The 14,219-nt window shown below is 41.9% G+C and overlaps 1 long non-coding RNA gene across 1 annotated transcript in view; it reads right to left on the bottom strand.

Moving 5' to 3' along the window:
* Positions 1–14,219, bottom strand: part of LOC135262786 (uncharacterized) — a 656,092-nt gene that overhangs the window by 205,557 nt on the left and 436,316 nt on the right. The gene's annotated exons all lie outside the window — the stretch shown is intronic.

Raw genomic sequence — 14,219 nt, 5'->3', positions numbered from 1 at the left:
TTCACCCCTTTCAACTTCTTCACATTTCATCCCGTTGTACTTTAAAATGGCAGTTTCTCCCGTTTCTGCTAATGAGCTCTGCAGAGGTCAGGTGGTGTAGCTGACCTCTCGGTCACTTCTGAGAATTGCCCTTCTTGTGCGGTTGCTCTGTTCGGTAGAACGGCTTGATCTTTGTAGTGCCTGGGATGTGCCATATTTTTCCCGTATTTTTCCCATTTTGTTAGAACGACATAAATGGTGCTCCGTGGAAGGTTCGGTGCTTTGCCAGTCTGTTCATAACTGTTCATAACTCGAAACAACTTAATTTTGAAGTTTAACAGGCAGTTCTTCGTCTGATCTGTTGTTTCAGTTATGAGACCTGACGAATTTGGTTATTTTATTTTTGGTTTAATCACATTGATTCTACTCTTTTTCATATAATTATGAAGACATCAAAATTCATTCTTATTTAACTTTGACATTATTGAGAGGTATGTGGGTGTCGAAGGCATCCCATATAAACATAATTTTATGACCTGATGACAAGGCAACACGAGAAATAATCAGAGGACCTATTCAAAGTAAAATGCTTTGGTGTATTTAAAAATTAAATACAACTACTCTTAAATGACATTGTGTCCTGAGTTTGCTGTGAGTATTGCATAGGTTGACTTCATTAGACAGAGTCCTAAACTGAACATAAAGCAGGAGCGCTATGACTCAGTTGAGAATTTTCAGATGGATTAGTTGTGACTTTGATGAACTCTAAATGGAGCAATACCAGCATTTGATTTTTTCAAATGCTCTGCCATGTTGAATTATCTTCAGGCTCGTACACACTTAGGTAGCAATCTAGAAAAGTAATTGTCATTTTCTTCCCTTGTGCTGATATCAACTGAATGTGTTTTTTTGTTTGTTTGTTTTAAGTTTTTTTTTTTTTTAGTTTTGTGGGTTTCACAGTTTCCATTTTGGATCAAATTCTGCACGGTAAATTTCTGTTTATTTAGTTTTAAGAAAGGTCCACCAAAAACCATAATATTTTGGGAAAGCCAGTATTTAAACCCGTGAAGGCTAGCAGCACAGCATAGTACATTTCTGTGGTACTGTACCTCAGCAATCTCTGACCTCATTTAATTCACACATTTAATCATGCTTTAAAAAAAAAAAAAAAAAAAAAAAATTTCAGCACCGACTGTTATGCAAAAGGTTAAGAGAGCTCTAATACATGCTAATTTGTTCATCAGAATTAAGCACAGAGTGTGCAGCAGCCATTTTTAGCTGAGCCCCCAGGTTGTGTTGCTCCTTGGAGCGCCGCAGTCCTCCGGAGTGAGGACTGGATTCAGCAGGTGGCTGATCTCGCTGTTCCTAACAGCTGCTCATCTGCGCCAGCTTCTCCCTGAAAATGAGGCTTCTGGGCCAAGTCGATGGAGAGTTTTGAGGAGCAGCCGAATGAAGAGAGAACAACATGTCTACTTTTAGTATTGGCAGCATCTCTGTTGTCTAATAGCCCTCAATTATGAAAGGCCCCGAGCTAATGCTAATTTAGACTATTAATTGCTTCAATAACATGTTTTGTTTTTGTTTTTTTAACCGGAGACACCAGAAGTATCTCTAGCAATCACGGACACCAATTTTCTCCTTTGATTACTTACGTTTGGAATCACAATCAAACTAGGGACTTGGTAAAACCTGTGCCCCAAATACTCTGTTTTAAAAATATCAATGTAAATAATGTAAATATGAGTATTTTAATCATACTGTGACTGCATCAGAGCCAAGAAGTACGGTGCCTTTAGAATGTTTCTCTCCTTGTTGACCATCCATCCTTCCCTTATCTATACTCCCATCTATCCATCCTTCCATTATCTAACCCGCTTATCCTGGTCAGGCTTGTGGGGGGTGCTGGAGCCTATCCCAGCATGCATTGGGCGAGAGCCAGTAATCCGTGTTAAAATATCTAAGTAAAATGTATTTACATACATTTTTCAAACTTAAATCTATAATGTCAAAAGGATATACAACATTTACAGGTTTTCAGGATACATACACGAATGAAATACTGACACCATCACTAAAGGAACAGCAGATCTGATATCATGAAGACAATGAACTAGCATGACTGAAATAAAGTGAAAACAAAACTGGGGAACAGATTGGAAAAGCTTTGACCCTAGGAGTACTGGTTTTGTTACTGGTAAGTAACAAAATGGGGAAAATTGCAAAGACATCTTGTAACGGTCAGAACCTGAAAACTGAGCATCCGGACGAGAAGGGGAATCGTCCACAGAGCTGAAATGAGGCCACTTCCAAGATTGTCCAACGTCTCCGATATCCATACAGACACAACCTCCCGGGTAAAGTGTCGTAGCCCAACCAAGCTTAACTAGGCTAACACACTCGTTTTCTTATTTTTTATTTAACCTTTATTTACCCAGGGTAGGTTCGCTGAGCACGGATGCTCTTTTGCAGCAACGCCCTGCTTCACACTCCTACACATTCACACCTGGGAGCTGCCCAGTACAACCACAATCCTCTTATTGTTGACCACTGAGCAGCTCCACTGGAGGGAGAGAACTTTTTTTTTTTAGCCAATTAAATCAGGGGATGATTGGGTGGCAAGTTTTTTTTGTGAGAGCCAGATCTGAGATTTTAGCCAGGACAGGTAGTGATAACGAGAGAGAAACAGAGAGACAAAGAGAAAAAGAGAGAGAGGGAGAGAGAGAGAAAAGAAATGCAGGGACTGCAGCACAGCTGCTGGCCCACAGTCTGATTAATACCCAGCAAGATGTTGTCCTCCACAGAGCAAGCACAAAAGTGACAAGTGTGACAAAACTGGTTATTGGCGGGAGAAATGGCAACAGACTGGAACTGATATTCGTTCGGAGCCAAACCAGTATGACAGCCATACAGAGGTTATGGCTAAAACGGTGAGCCACCCCTAATTATCCCCTGCTGTTCGTTGAAATATGCTGAAATCTGCTAATTGACTGCCATCAAGGTTGTACTAAAGTACAAATACAGTCGAAATAATGGCAGTACGCATGCGCATGTGTGGATGGTGTCTGCTTCTTAAACACTTCTGTGGTTTATAAGTTCTAATTCTGGCAACCCTAACAAGTGCGCTCCAGTGATATGAACATATATAGCCACAAGATGGCGCAGATGGTTAAGATTTCAGTTGTCCAGTTGCGCGTAGGCTGAGTGTTAGCCAAACTGATATGCGTGTGTCTTCAGAGTGCTATCACTGTGCTCTGAAGGTCTTGGAAAGTCTGTTTTTTTTTCATGATTACATGGAAAGCATTTTCGTTGATATTTAGTTTTGTCATGGAAAAGAGTGTTCCATTTAATGTTTTTATTATGTGTGGCCCTTGTCCAGGAGTATGGCTGTATGGGCTGGTTTGGGACAGTGCTGCTACCCCTTCTCCACAACTTAATTAGGCTAATCCATTACAATTAACTGCATATATCTCACAACGCTAACCTGCTTAGTTGATGTATAGTTATTATTATTATTATTATTATTATTATTATTATTCAAAAAACAATAATAATCAGTTAGTAGAAGGCTGCCTTATTGTTTTGAAACCTGTAACCTAGAACAGAGACAGAGACTGATCTGCAATGCCTAAGCTACTAGTGACTAATAGTAATTAGTATTACTAGCTGGGCTGGGAAGACAAAGAAGTGGATTGTGACTGAATTATCCTGTGGGTTCCCCTAAAGCAGCTAATGTCTGTCCTGATTTTCTTTGAGCACTGTTTGCACAAACTCTGTAAAGGTGGGGGCAAAGTGTCGGAAGCTCTTTCCTTGCTGGTGGTGATTGTAATTATTTGATTGTAATTCATCTGAATGAAAAGTGAAATTGCTTCCCTCTTTAAAAGCCCCTGTCGTTTGTTCAGAGGTCTGGAAGAAAATGCCTCTATGGGTCTGTGGCACTGTACCAAACCTTCGGTGGTGTCAGGGCACTGACGTAGCACGTGAAAATAACACAGATTACTCTAAGCATTTGCTGAGTCGCCTGACAAATGAATGTTAATTGATTTAGAGTGCACTGTGTTTTATTTGTTCTTTTCATTGCTTTTTGCCATTTGTCATTCATTCTCAGATGTATTGTGAAAGTGTTATGCGGCATTAAACCCGACCAAAGACTGCTAACGTCACTTGTTCATTTTATTCTATCCTTAACTGGGCAAATAAAAGACATTTAAAGCAGTCGAGCGACCTGCCAGATAAATGAGCACTGTGTCAGAGTCAGTCTGTACTTTCAGGCGTATTATGTAAACCCGATCAATTGGTCTGTTATTATGTGCCTGCTTCTTGAAGACAGCAATCACACGTGGATGCGTCTGTTTCATCAGGGTCTTATAATTAAATGGCTTTGTGACTGTGTAAGCTACACATGCACGACCCATTTGACTGCCACACAGTGATATGTCCAGTGTTGGACCAACAGTGGGACCAAGATGGACTCTGTTAGAGTCGAGTCAACTCTGGGAATTTTGCTGTGCACCCACTATTTGAATCCAGCGTATACAACAACAGTGTGGCAGTAATCACAAAACCTGGCTGTATCTCTGTGTCATATTACTAACTGAGATTTCCTGTCATGCCTGTAAGCCTAATATCCATGGCTGCGTGGTTGCCGTGGAAACATTCTTCCCAATGATTCCATTTAACCTTGAGGGATAAACCTGGTTTTACTCCGGGAGGGCGATGGATAACACTGTGCAAGGCAATAGACTTTTTTTTTTGCACCCTTCCTCCTATTTAGCTGTAAAGAGCTACACAAGAGGCCTATGAGGTATCCATCCTCTCATTTAGATTATCGAGATTGAGTGAGCTTGAAGGTCAAAGAGAAACTCAATCTCTTCTGTGTGATGTAGAGAAAAAAAACAAGTCGGTTCCCTGACATGGAGTCCACACACAGCTTCAAATAGAAAGGAAATAAACACATACTGGAAGCACTTGACGGTCATCAATCAGCACAGCTAAACAAACATATCAGGATCTCTCGGGTTCACTGAACATGGGTATAGGCTGTTTTTTTGTGAAGAGGGGTCATTGGACCGCCATGTGTGGTGACAATAGTGTCCCTCCTGTTCTTTGCAATAGCACTGAAAACCACTCTTATTTTTTTTTTTTAATTCCTGCATGCGTACCGCTCCTGTGTGGAGTATGATGCAGTTTGCTGGGTTTCAGCAGCACGGCTCCTTGGAAACAGGTTCATCGGCAATCGTGGCGTTACTTAATACGTGCGTAAAACGCTTTTCATAATACAATGGTATTCGCGGTGTCTTTAATGACACTAATTAAAGCCGTGCAATGGGGTTAAGGAAGAACCGGAGAGCGGCACAATGTGTTGTAAAAATGAAGCGGCTCTTCCAAGACCCCCGATGATTAATTAAGTCACACTTTGTCATTCCCCATTATCTCTGGTTCTGATAATAGCGCACTCCTTCAGTCACCAGACGAAGAGAAATGTGCTTCTGAATTTTCCCTGGACCCTCCGGCCTTGGGCCGAAGGCTCCACGGCTGCACTTGTCACGCTCGCGTCAAGTTGACGGCAGGAAAAAATAGCATTTCGGCCATGTTGCGGTTCCGTTACTCAAAGTCTGTATTTTACCGACAGAAGAAATATCAACACTTTCACTGTTCATCTTTAGACAGTATGTACATTACTTAGCCATGGCTCAGTGAAATAACACAGACATTTCTAAATAAGCGAAATAGGAACGAATCTTTTCAAAAAGTGTAATTCTTTTCCACATGGCTATGCAGCACACACACAAAAATACGCAAAACTATATATATTACAGTACTGTGCAAAAGTCAGAGACTACTCTTTGTTTTATTCACTTTCCAGTGAAAACAGGCATTAAGTGCAAATTATTTATTTTTCAGTGTCAGAAAATAATGCAGTAAAAATATTTAACACACAATTACATAAAAACCTCTACAACTATGTACAATATCAAATATTTCAATATATAGTATTTCCACCCTTTGCCTTTATTACAGTTTCCATTCTTTTCAGGAGACTTGCTTTGAGTTTTAGAAAAGAAATCTGCAGAAATATATTTCCATGCTTCTTGTGAACACCTCCATAGTTCAGTCTTATATGTTGGTTGCATTTTCTGCTTTTCTCAAACCAACTAATCCCAAACACATTCAGAGATTTTGAGGTCTGGACTCTGAGGGGGCCATTTCATTGTTGAGGGCACCAGAAACTTCTTAGCAATGTTCGTGGGGTCATTATCTTACTGCATGATATGTTAAGATTTGTTTGTATTTGTCAGCATTCATGCCTTCAATCAAAACCAAATCACCAGACTCCAAACTTGCACTGATTCTCCACCATGCTGATGGTTGTAGCCATGGTTCTGGGAGTCTTTCATTGTTTTGGCGGCACACATACTGCTTTCTCTTCCAGAAATATCAGATTTACACTCATTGGTCCAAAAAACCTTTCACCACATTGCAGGTGTCCAGTTTTGGTGTACTGGTGCAAATTTTCTCCTCTTTTGTTTATTTTGTTTTCTCAGTAGTGGCTTTTGAACAGATACACATCCTTTAAGACCCATAGCATTGAGTTTGTCCTCTCACAGTGGAAGGATTGACAAAAGCACCTGTGGATTTATTCAGATCTGAAGCGAGAGTGGATCTCTCAATGATAAAACCTTTAAATACTGTCTTTGTGATGCCAATATGGTAGTTTAAGTGCTCTACCAGTGCTTGCACAATTTAGGAGTCCCATTTTCTTTGTATATTCCAGTAATCTTTTGACCTCCAGTTTTTTTTTTTTCATTTTTGTTCCTTTGACTTTCACTTATCTTATGCAATCATCTTATATCTAATCTAATCAGAAATACCCCCTTTAACCAATTAAGATGCACATGACAAAGAAATTTGAAAAGCAGCTATGGAGTGTTTGGGTAGCTTGTTTGTCTGAACGTTAGAGTCACTTCTGAAGGCAAAGGGTTCTTCCATAATGTCATTGAAACTTTTGGTAACAACTTTTGTTGGGAGGACACAGCAATATTCTTTTAAATAGGTGTTTCCTACAATATTGTCAAAATGTGCAGAAAGCGGTTTATACTGAATGGTTGATTTGACTGGAAATGGACTAAACATAAGGGTGGTCTCTGACTCTTGCGCTCCATAAAGTTTGGGACAAAGACTTTTTTTATTTGGCTCTGGGCTCTGTACTCCACAAATTTATATTAGTAATCAAACCATTCAGGTGTGGGTAATGTTAACATTCTCAGCTTTTATTAAAGGTATTTCTGATCTGTCAGGTTTGTTCACTTGTTTCCTTAGTGCAGACATAAGAGAGCTTTCAGTATCTATTTTCGATGCTAGCCTTTCAGTGGCCATGGAGTCCATCAATGGCGTCAACATGAGGACCAGAGTTGTGCCAATGAAAGTCAAGGAAGCCGCGAAGAACCTAAGAAAAAAGAAAAAAAGTCACAAACATATGCCAAACCTTAGGCTTATCAAACCAAACTGTTTGGGACATCATTAATAAGACAGAGAGCCCTGGTAAGCTCAGTTGTTGCACAGGGCCAGGTGGGCCAAGGAAGATCTCTACAGTTTATGACCACCCCCCAATCTGTGAAAAATGGTGGTGGGGGTGTTACAGTTTTGGGAATGTATGGCTGCCAACAGGGGTTACCTCAGTTGTCTTCACTGATGATGTGTGATGAAGTGTACAGAAGAATCTTATCTGCTCATGTTCAACCAAATGCCTCCAAACTCATTTGACGGCTCTTCATCCTTCAGCAAGGTAGTGATCTCAGATACACTACTAAAGCAACAGAGCAGTTTTTCAAAGCTGGAAAAACTGGAAAATTCTTGCCTGGCCAAGTCAATCACCCAGATCTGAATCCGAGTGAACATGCATTTCATATGCAGAAAAGAGAAAACTTAAGGCAACTACCCCTGAAACAAGCAGGAGCTGAAAATGGCTATATTACAGGCCCGGTAGACCATCACCAAGGACGACACTCAGCACCTGGGGATGTTTATGGGTCACAGACTTCAAGCAGTCATTTCATGCAAAGGATATGCAACAAAAAACTCAACCAAAATACATAAAAATATGCTTTAATAAAGGCTGGGATAGCCACACATTCAAGCACAGAGCGAAATAATGAAAAAATATGTCTTAAAATATCATGGAGCTTGCTGGATAATATAGATATAAAATATGACATAAATATAATAATATATGTAAGCATGATTATGAAAACATCTAACTAGATTATGATGCAATTGTCAATGCTGAGGTTTATTTTGATTGCATAAAACCATCAAATGAGTGTCATGATATAAATGTAGTTTCTGTATTGTTTAATCTACACAGGGAGTATTGTCCTTTGTCTTTGGAATATCCACAATATTCTGGCATTGAGTTTGAGCACCAAATTGGAACACAAAGGGTTGAATACGCTGTGAAAAAACTGGACTGAAAATGAGGTATTCAGTAAAGATTCAGAGTGTATGTTCTCACCAGTCTTACATAACAGATGAACAATAGCAGTCTAGGAACATTTAGGGACAACAGAAAATGAGAAGCGAGTTATCGTAAGAGATTGTAAGCCAGTGCTGAACAGCAGAACATGGTGGGTTTTTAAAAGATGGGACATTTTATCATTGGAGGCGGAGGCAGAGGGAAGTGCCTGCATATATTATGCTAATAGGCGGAATATCATCAAGAATGATACCAATGGGTCACATTTCTCCCAAGTAGGACTTGGCAAAACAGAAACATTTTATCATCAGGTGTTTCAGTGTTACACTGTGAAATGCTTAGACCAGGTCACTCATGGCAAGCGTTACAAAAAACTGCGATCGGTGGTGGAAACATGTATGCGATGCAAACTTTGGTAAAATTATGATTCCTTCCAATCCCACTCTTATTCAGCAATCATCTTATTATGCACGCAGGAGCCGCATTAATATTTACATGAATAATTTTTAACCGTCAACATTCAGAATCAAAACGCCCGACAGAAAATGAGTATTAAAAAAACAGGAAATGCTGAATCAAGAGAATCTCAGACGGCCGCACGCTGAAGAAAACATCTTTGTTATTTTGCGAGTTGTCAAGCTGGCGTTCTCAAAAACAGTCGGTGAAGAAGAAAAAAAACTCAAGAGTGTGACGCCAGCGTTGACACAAAGGGATAATTGTGCCATCGGTCACTTTCGGCACATTCTGTGGAAGCGTCCTCGTGGTTGAGGGCTGCGAGACAGCTGCGCCTGACAGGACAGTTCCCCTGCTGTCTCCCGCGTTTCCTTTGTCCTCTGCGCTCGCTCAGAATTACCTCTCCCTTCTCCTCAAATCTCTGATCTCATATCACCATCTGCACGCGCGCGCGCTTTCTCTCCATACCTCCGCCATGCATCAGCTACTGTGATGCTTGATATTTGCGATTACTGCATGCCACTGTTGAAACGAGTGTGTGTGTGTGTGTGTCTTTCTCTTTTCCTTCTCTCTTTATGTGTGTATGAGCGACGGTGAGAGAGAGAGGGGGTGCACATGGGAAAGTGTGTGTGTGTGTGTATGTGTGTGTGTGTGTGTGTGTGTGTATGTGTGAGAGTGTGTGTGTGTGTGTGGGGGTATGTACTGTATGTCTGTGTATAGTTATTTTTAGCTGTTTGGCTGTACATTGGGCTTGGTGCTGTCTGCGTTTTACATAATTGCCTTTTTGTGTAGTAAAGTGAAGGCGATGAAATTGCTCCTTAATGCACGGCCAGTTGTGACTTTGCATTGTGGCGCGTTGCCCTTCCGCGCAATGAGAGCATCTGAAATGCATACATTTGCAGGGGACAGACCCATTAATTTATTTAAGTACATGGCCCTCATATTGATCCATTCAAGGCATCTAACAGATGTAGCACATTAAAAATTAAACCCCTCCTTTAAATACTTTATCCATTCATTAATCAAACACAGATGCCGTTGTGGCTGCGGGCATATTCACAAAATGTGTTTCCAACGGCCACTGACGCTGCTTAGCGTTCTTCTGCAGTGAACCCGAGGGGTTCCCATACACACACTGACACGAGCACCTCCATAAAAACAGGGCTCTCTCTCCCTCTCTCTCTCTGTCTCTCTCACACTTCAGCTCTCAGCTCAGCTAAATGAATGTCATGTGTTGGTAATTATCAGCCATGGCCTGATTGCATTAATATGCATGGAGGAAAGGTATTTCATGTTATTTGCCAGTAAAAAGAATGCTCAGCTGGAGTCCCACCCCCCCCCCCCCCGCCCGCCCCCCCCATCCACCCCAAGAGCAGCGCTTCTCACTCTATACTGAGGGCTCGGCGGAGTCTTTGATACCCTCACTTAGCTGTTCAGATTAAAGCAAACGTGTAAAGCCCTCCGCAAAGACTGTATCCGGAATGTTTTCATTAAAAAAAAAAGGAACAGCTGTCACAATTACAATGATTTATCTGCTGTGATGTTTATTTGCCCCACGAAGCTGTCTCCTGCTCTGCCCAGCAGTGATATCGCAGCTACTCCAGTGCGTATAAACACATAGAAATAGATAGAATAAATAGATGGGCAGGGAAAGAGCCTCCCTCCTCCTCCTCTTCTCGCTCTCTCTCTCTCTCTCTGTTGGAGAGGAGATAATGGCACCAATGAGGATGAATGCAAGAGTGAATGAACCCCTGAATCAATGAAAGGAGGATAACAGAGGCCAGGCAGGCCCTTTTCGGCCCGCCGTTTACGCTCGCGTGCAATCAAGTGCTCGCTCTCGCTGATTGGATTGGTTTATTATGCTCCGTCCTTATTTATCGCACAGGCACGTCTATCCGTCCGTTTCATTTTTACAGTGTGAGGGCTGCAGCTGGGGCCATTTATGTGGGGATTCATTGTGGTGTAAAAGGACAGAAATAATAACCCGTTTCCTTTCTGCGTTTAAGAGCGTCCTCAAAGCGGTGACATTATATCCAGTAGGTGAAAAAAAAGTTGGTTTCTTAAATTTGGGTGTCTCAAAACTGAATGCCTTTGCCCCCCAGTCTCTCCCTGTTTTGGAATACTCAGGAATATGCAGCCACTCCATTTTCTAACCCGCCTATCCTGGTCAGGGTCGCGGGGGGTGGGGGTGGGTGGGGGGGTGCTGGAGCCTGTCCCAGCGTGCATTGGGCGAGAGGCAGGAATACACCCTGGACAGATCGCCAATCTATCACAGGGCACGCGCACCATTCACTCACCATTCACTGGCACACTCAATTAGCCTTTAGCCTTCTGCAATTATCCTTCATGCGTGTCTTTGGACTGTGAGAGGAAACCGGAGCACCCAGAGGAAACACACGCTGACACGAGGTATGCAGCCTCTCTCATGCTGCAGTCTGCACAGCCAATGTGCAAGAGTACAGACCGGCATGCACTGTCCTCTGAAGCACAAGTCTTTTCACCCAAGCCAAGCTCGCACAGACGTGGGTCAGAGGAGGAAAATTCATGTGCAGCTTTACCAAGCAGACCGCAGGCCCCTGATTGACCAGCAGGGGTCGCTAGAGAGCGATGAGATGCAGATCCTATAGCTGACTGACCTCCCATCCATATGGGCGATGTCACCGCCAAATATCCATTGCCCCTCACCCACAGAGATACAAGCCACAGTCAGCTCTGGCTTGGTCAGGATTCAATCCCAGATTGTGGGGACCATCCATCCATGCACTCAGAACAATGTCTTAACAGGAAGAGAGAGTCAGCAGCCCAGATATGTTTAAGTCAGGGATATTCTTATGCTGTTCACACAGAGACACAGAACTTTTAGAACCGGATTTATTTTCAGGAAGTGCCATTGCCAGTAAGTGGGCAATTAGCAATCATAGACATACAGTATACACAATTGCTGCAGTGAGCCAAGGAAGTGCGTATACTTTTCACAATTTGTATATCTATATATTTTTAATTGGTTGTTTTTAAATTAGGTAGTAGTTTCTCAATCTCTTCCCAAGGGACTTGACAGGATAGAACCAGTGTTTGAGTTAAGATTTGTACTCTACTAGCACTGCGTGTGTAACTTTACCGACAAAGAAAGTGGTTGATGGTTTCTACTTAAAGGGATTGTATGCATTTTCAAGAAGCTGAAAAAAGAAGCTTTAAATCAAGGTGTAAAAACTCTTTGCTAGGCTGTTAAAGCCCTTTGCTGGGAAAAGCAAGGTGGAGAGGTTCTGGTTCTTTCTGGGGACCTGGCTTATGAGGGAATACAAAAATGGACCCCATAAAAATACAGTGACTGTCAGCAGACCTGGATGCGGAGGTGTTGGCGGAGATGAAAATGAGTAATGCCTGATTTATGTTTTTTTCTGCCCGCATTTTATGCTTATGCTTGGGATTCTCAAGATTTCACAGGCATCTCTAAATTTCACGGGATCTGTGGCCTCCCTGACATCCATGAAAAAAATGGGAGCAATACCCTGAGCGTGTGATAGACACAATTCACAGCCCTAGTTTGAGAAGTGGTTTTCAGGGTATTATTCGAATGAATGATTTTAAATTGAGCAAAATCATAACCTGGAGCAAGCTGCAATGAAATTATCTACTGTGAATCTTATTAAAAATGGGAGGAAATCTGAATTACTAAATTTAATCTAAATTACTCTCGATGTCTCATTAAGATAATTCTGGCTGGGGTTGATTTAAAACCTAATCTTAAAATACATTAAAGTCTAATGTGAACAACATATTGTGCAGGAATAGTGTTCAAAGATCCTTCATTTCCATAATTTGCTGAGGATTGGGCACAAGGCCAGCTCCTTTTCCACTGAAGAGCTGGAACCCGGGCTGCCACAAGCAGTTCGGGTTCGAGTTCAGTTTTTTTTTATTACCTTTTTTCAAGCTAAACGAGAACAAACAATATCAAACTAGCTCCAGTGCAGTTCAGTTACGGAGCACATCAGTCCGCCGTTCAGAAATCTACAACATGAGCTTAGCATTTAAGACCTGCTAGTCGTCTTTACAGATGTTGATGTAACTGAGCAACGGAAAGATCTCACCTCTTCCTGCCCGTGGGTATGGCAAACAAACTGTCTAATAGGGAAGATCTTTAAAAGAGCCAAAATCAAACCTTGTGCTCTGCCAACTTACTGTTGAAAGTGTCAAGCATTTTATTTTGGTGTCCCAAAGCTCTCCTTCCCTTAATAAGAAGGAGGGGGGGCGGAGGGGGGGGGGGGGGGAGTGGGGAGAAGGGCAGAAACGCATTTCGGCTTAGAGCTCTCAGACTCTAGGGCTTTCAGGAATCAACAGTTGGATTAAGAAGGCAGAAATTAAATGAGAGCTGGTGGGAAGAATGAATTGGGGGCAAGAAGGAGATGTTAACATCGCAGTGTAATTATGCCCCCTAGGTGTGTCTGCGCGGGGGTCCTGTTTACCAACACAGAAAAGCTAGCGAAAGGCTAATCGGTGAAGTGAGACGGCAGCCTTTCGCATGTCACTCAGTCAGTCAGTCAGTCAGTCAGGGATATGTGAGTCAGCTCCGCTCAGCCTTCCACTTGACATGGCCAGCTACTTCCTGGAGTTCAGCTGCCATTCGGGGGTTCTTTACCTGCAAAAAAAGGAGAGAAAGAAAAAAAGGAAATAAGGGAGGGAGAGGTATGATGAGCCATTGAGAGCGCTCTCTCAGACTTAGAATGAGGAAATAAACAGCAATCACTGTGGCATGACTTAAAATCCACTGAGCACCCAGCCCTAATTGATACTTTCAGACTTAATGGAAAAGCAGGCCTGCTTCCCCCAGTTACTGAGTAATGAGCACGCATATTTAGAGGTCATAATAGGATCTTCTTTCTTCCTTTTCCCCCCTTTTTTGGGGGATTGAATTGTGTGCCCCTTTGCAAAAATGTAATTATGGAATGCGGCACATGCACTTGTGCACAAACACACATACACGCTTGTACATCCGGATACTCAATGGAATACCAAATTGCAAAAAGAAAAGGTTAAATCTGAGGTCTTAGAGGGAGTGATGGAAGTTTTAAAGCTGTGAAGCTACACATTTTTCATAATAATATTTCTTTTCTTCTAAACATTTGGTAATGAAACTCACTAAGTGCCTTGCACTGCAGGATAGATATTCATTGTGGGTGAATTATAAAGTGATATAAAAGCAATCCCCTTTGTTTGGGCAATATGAAACAAAAAGTAACATACTGTGCAGAAGTATGAGTACTCTGTAAATTATTTCTGTAGTTGTCGCAGCAATATTACTGTATAATGAACAAATCCT

The sequence above is a fragment of the Anguilla rostrata genome, chromosome 9 (genome assembly GCF_018555375.3).
Source record: "Anguilla rostrata isolate EN2019 chromosome 9, ASM1855537v3, whole genome shotgun sequence".
NCBI classification, from domain to species: domain Eukaryota; kingdom Metazoa; phylum Chordata; class Actinopteri; order Anguilliformes; family Anguillidae; genus Anguilla; species Anguilla rostrata.
This window is presented reverse-complemented; position numbering and strand designations above follow the sequence as displayed.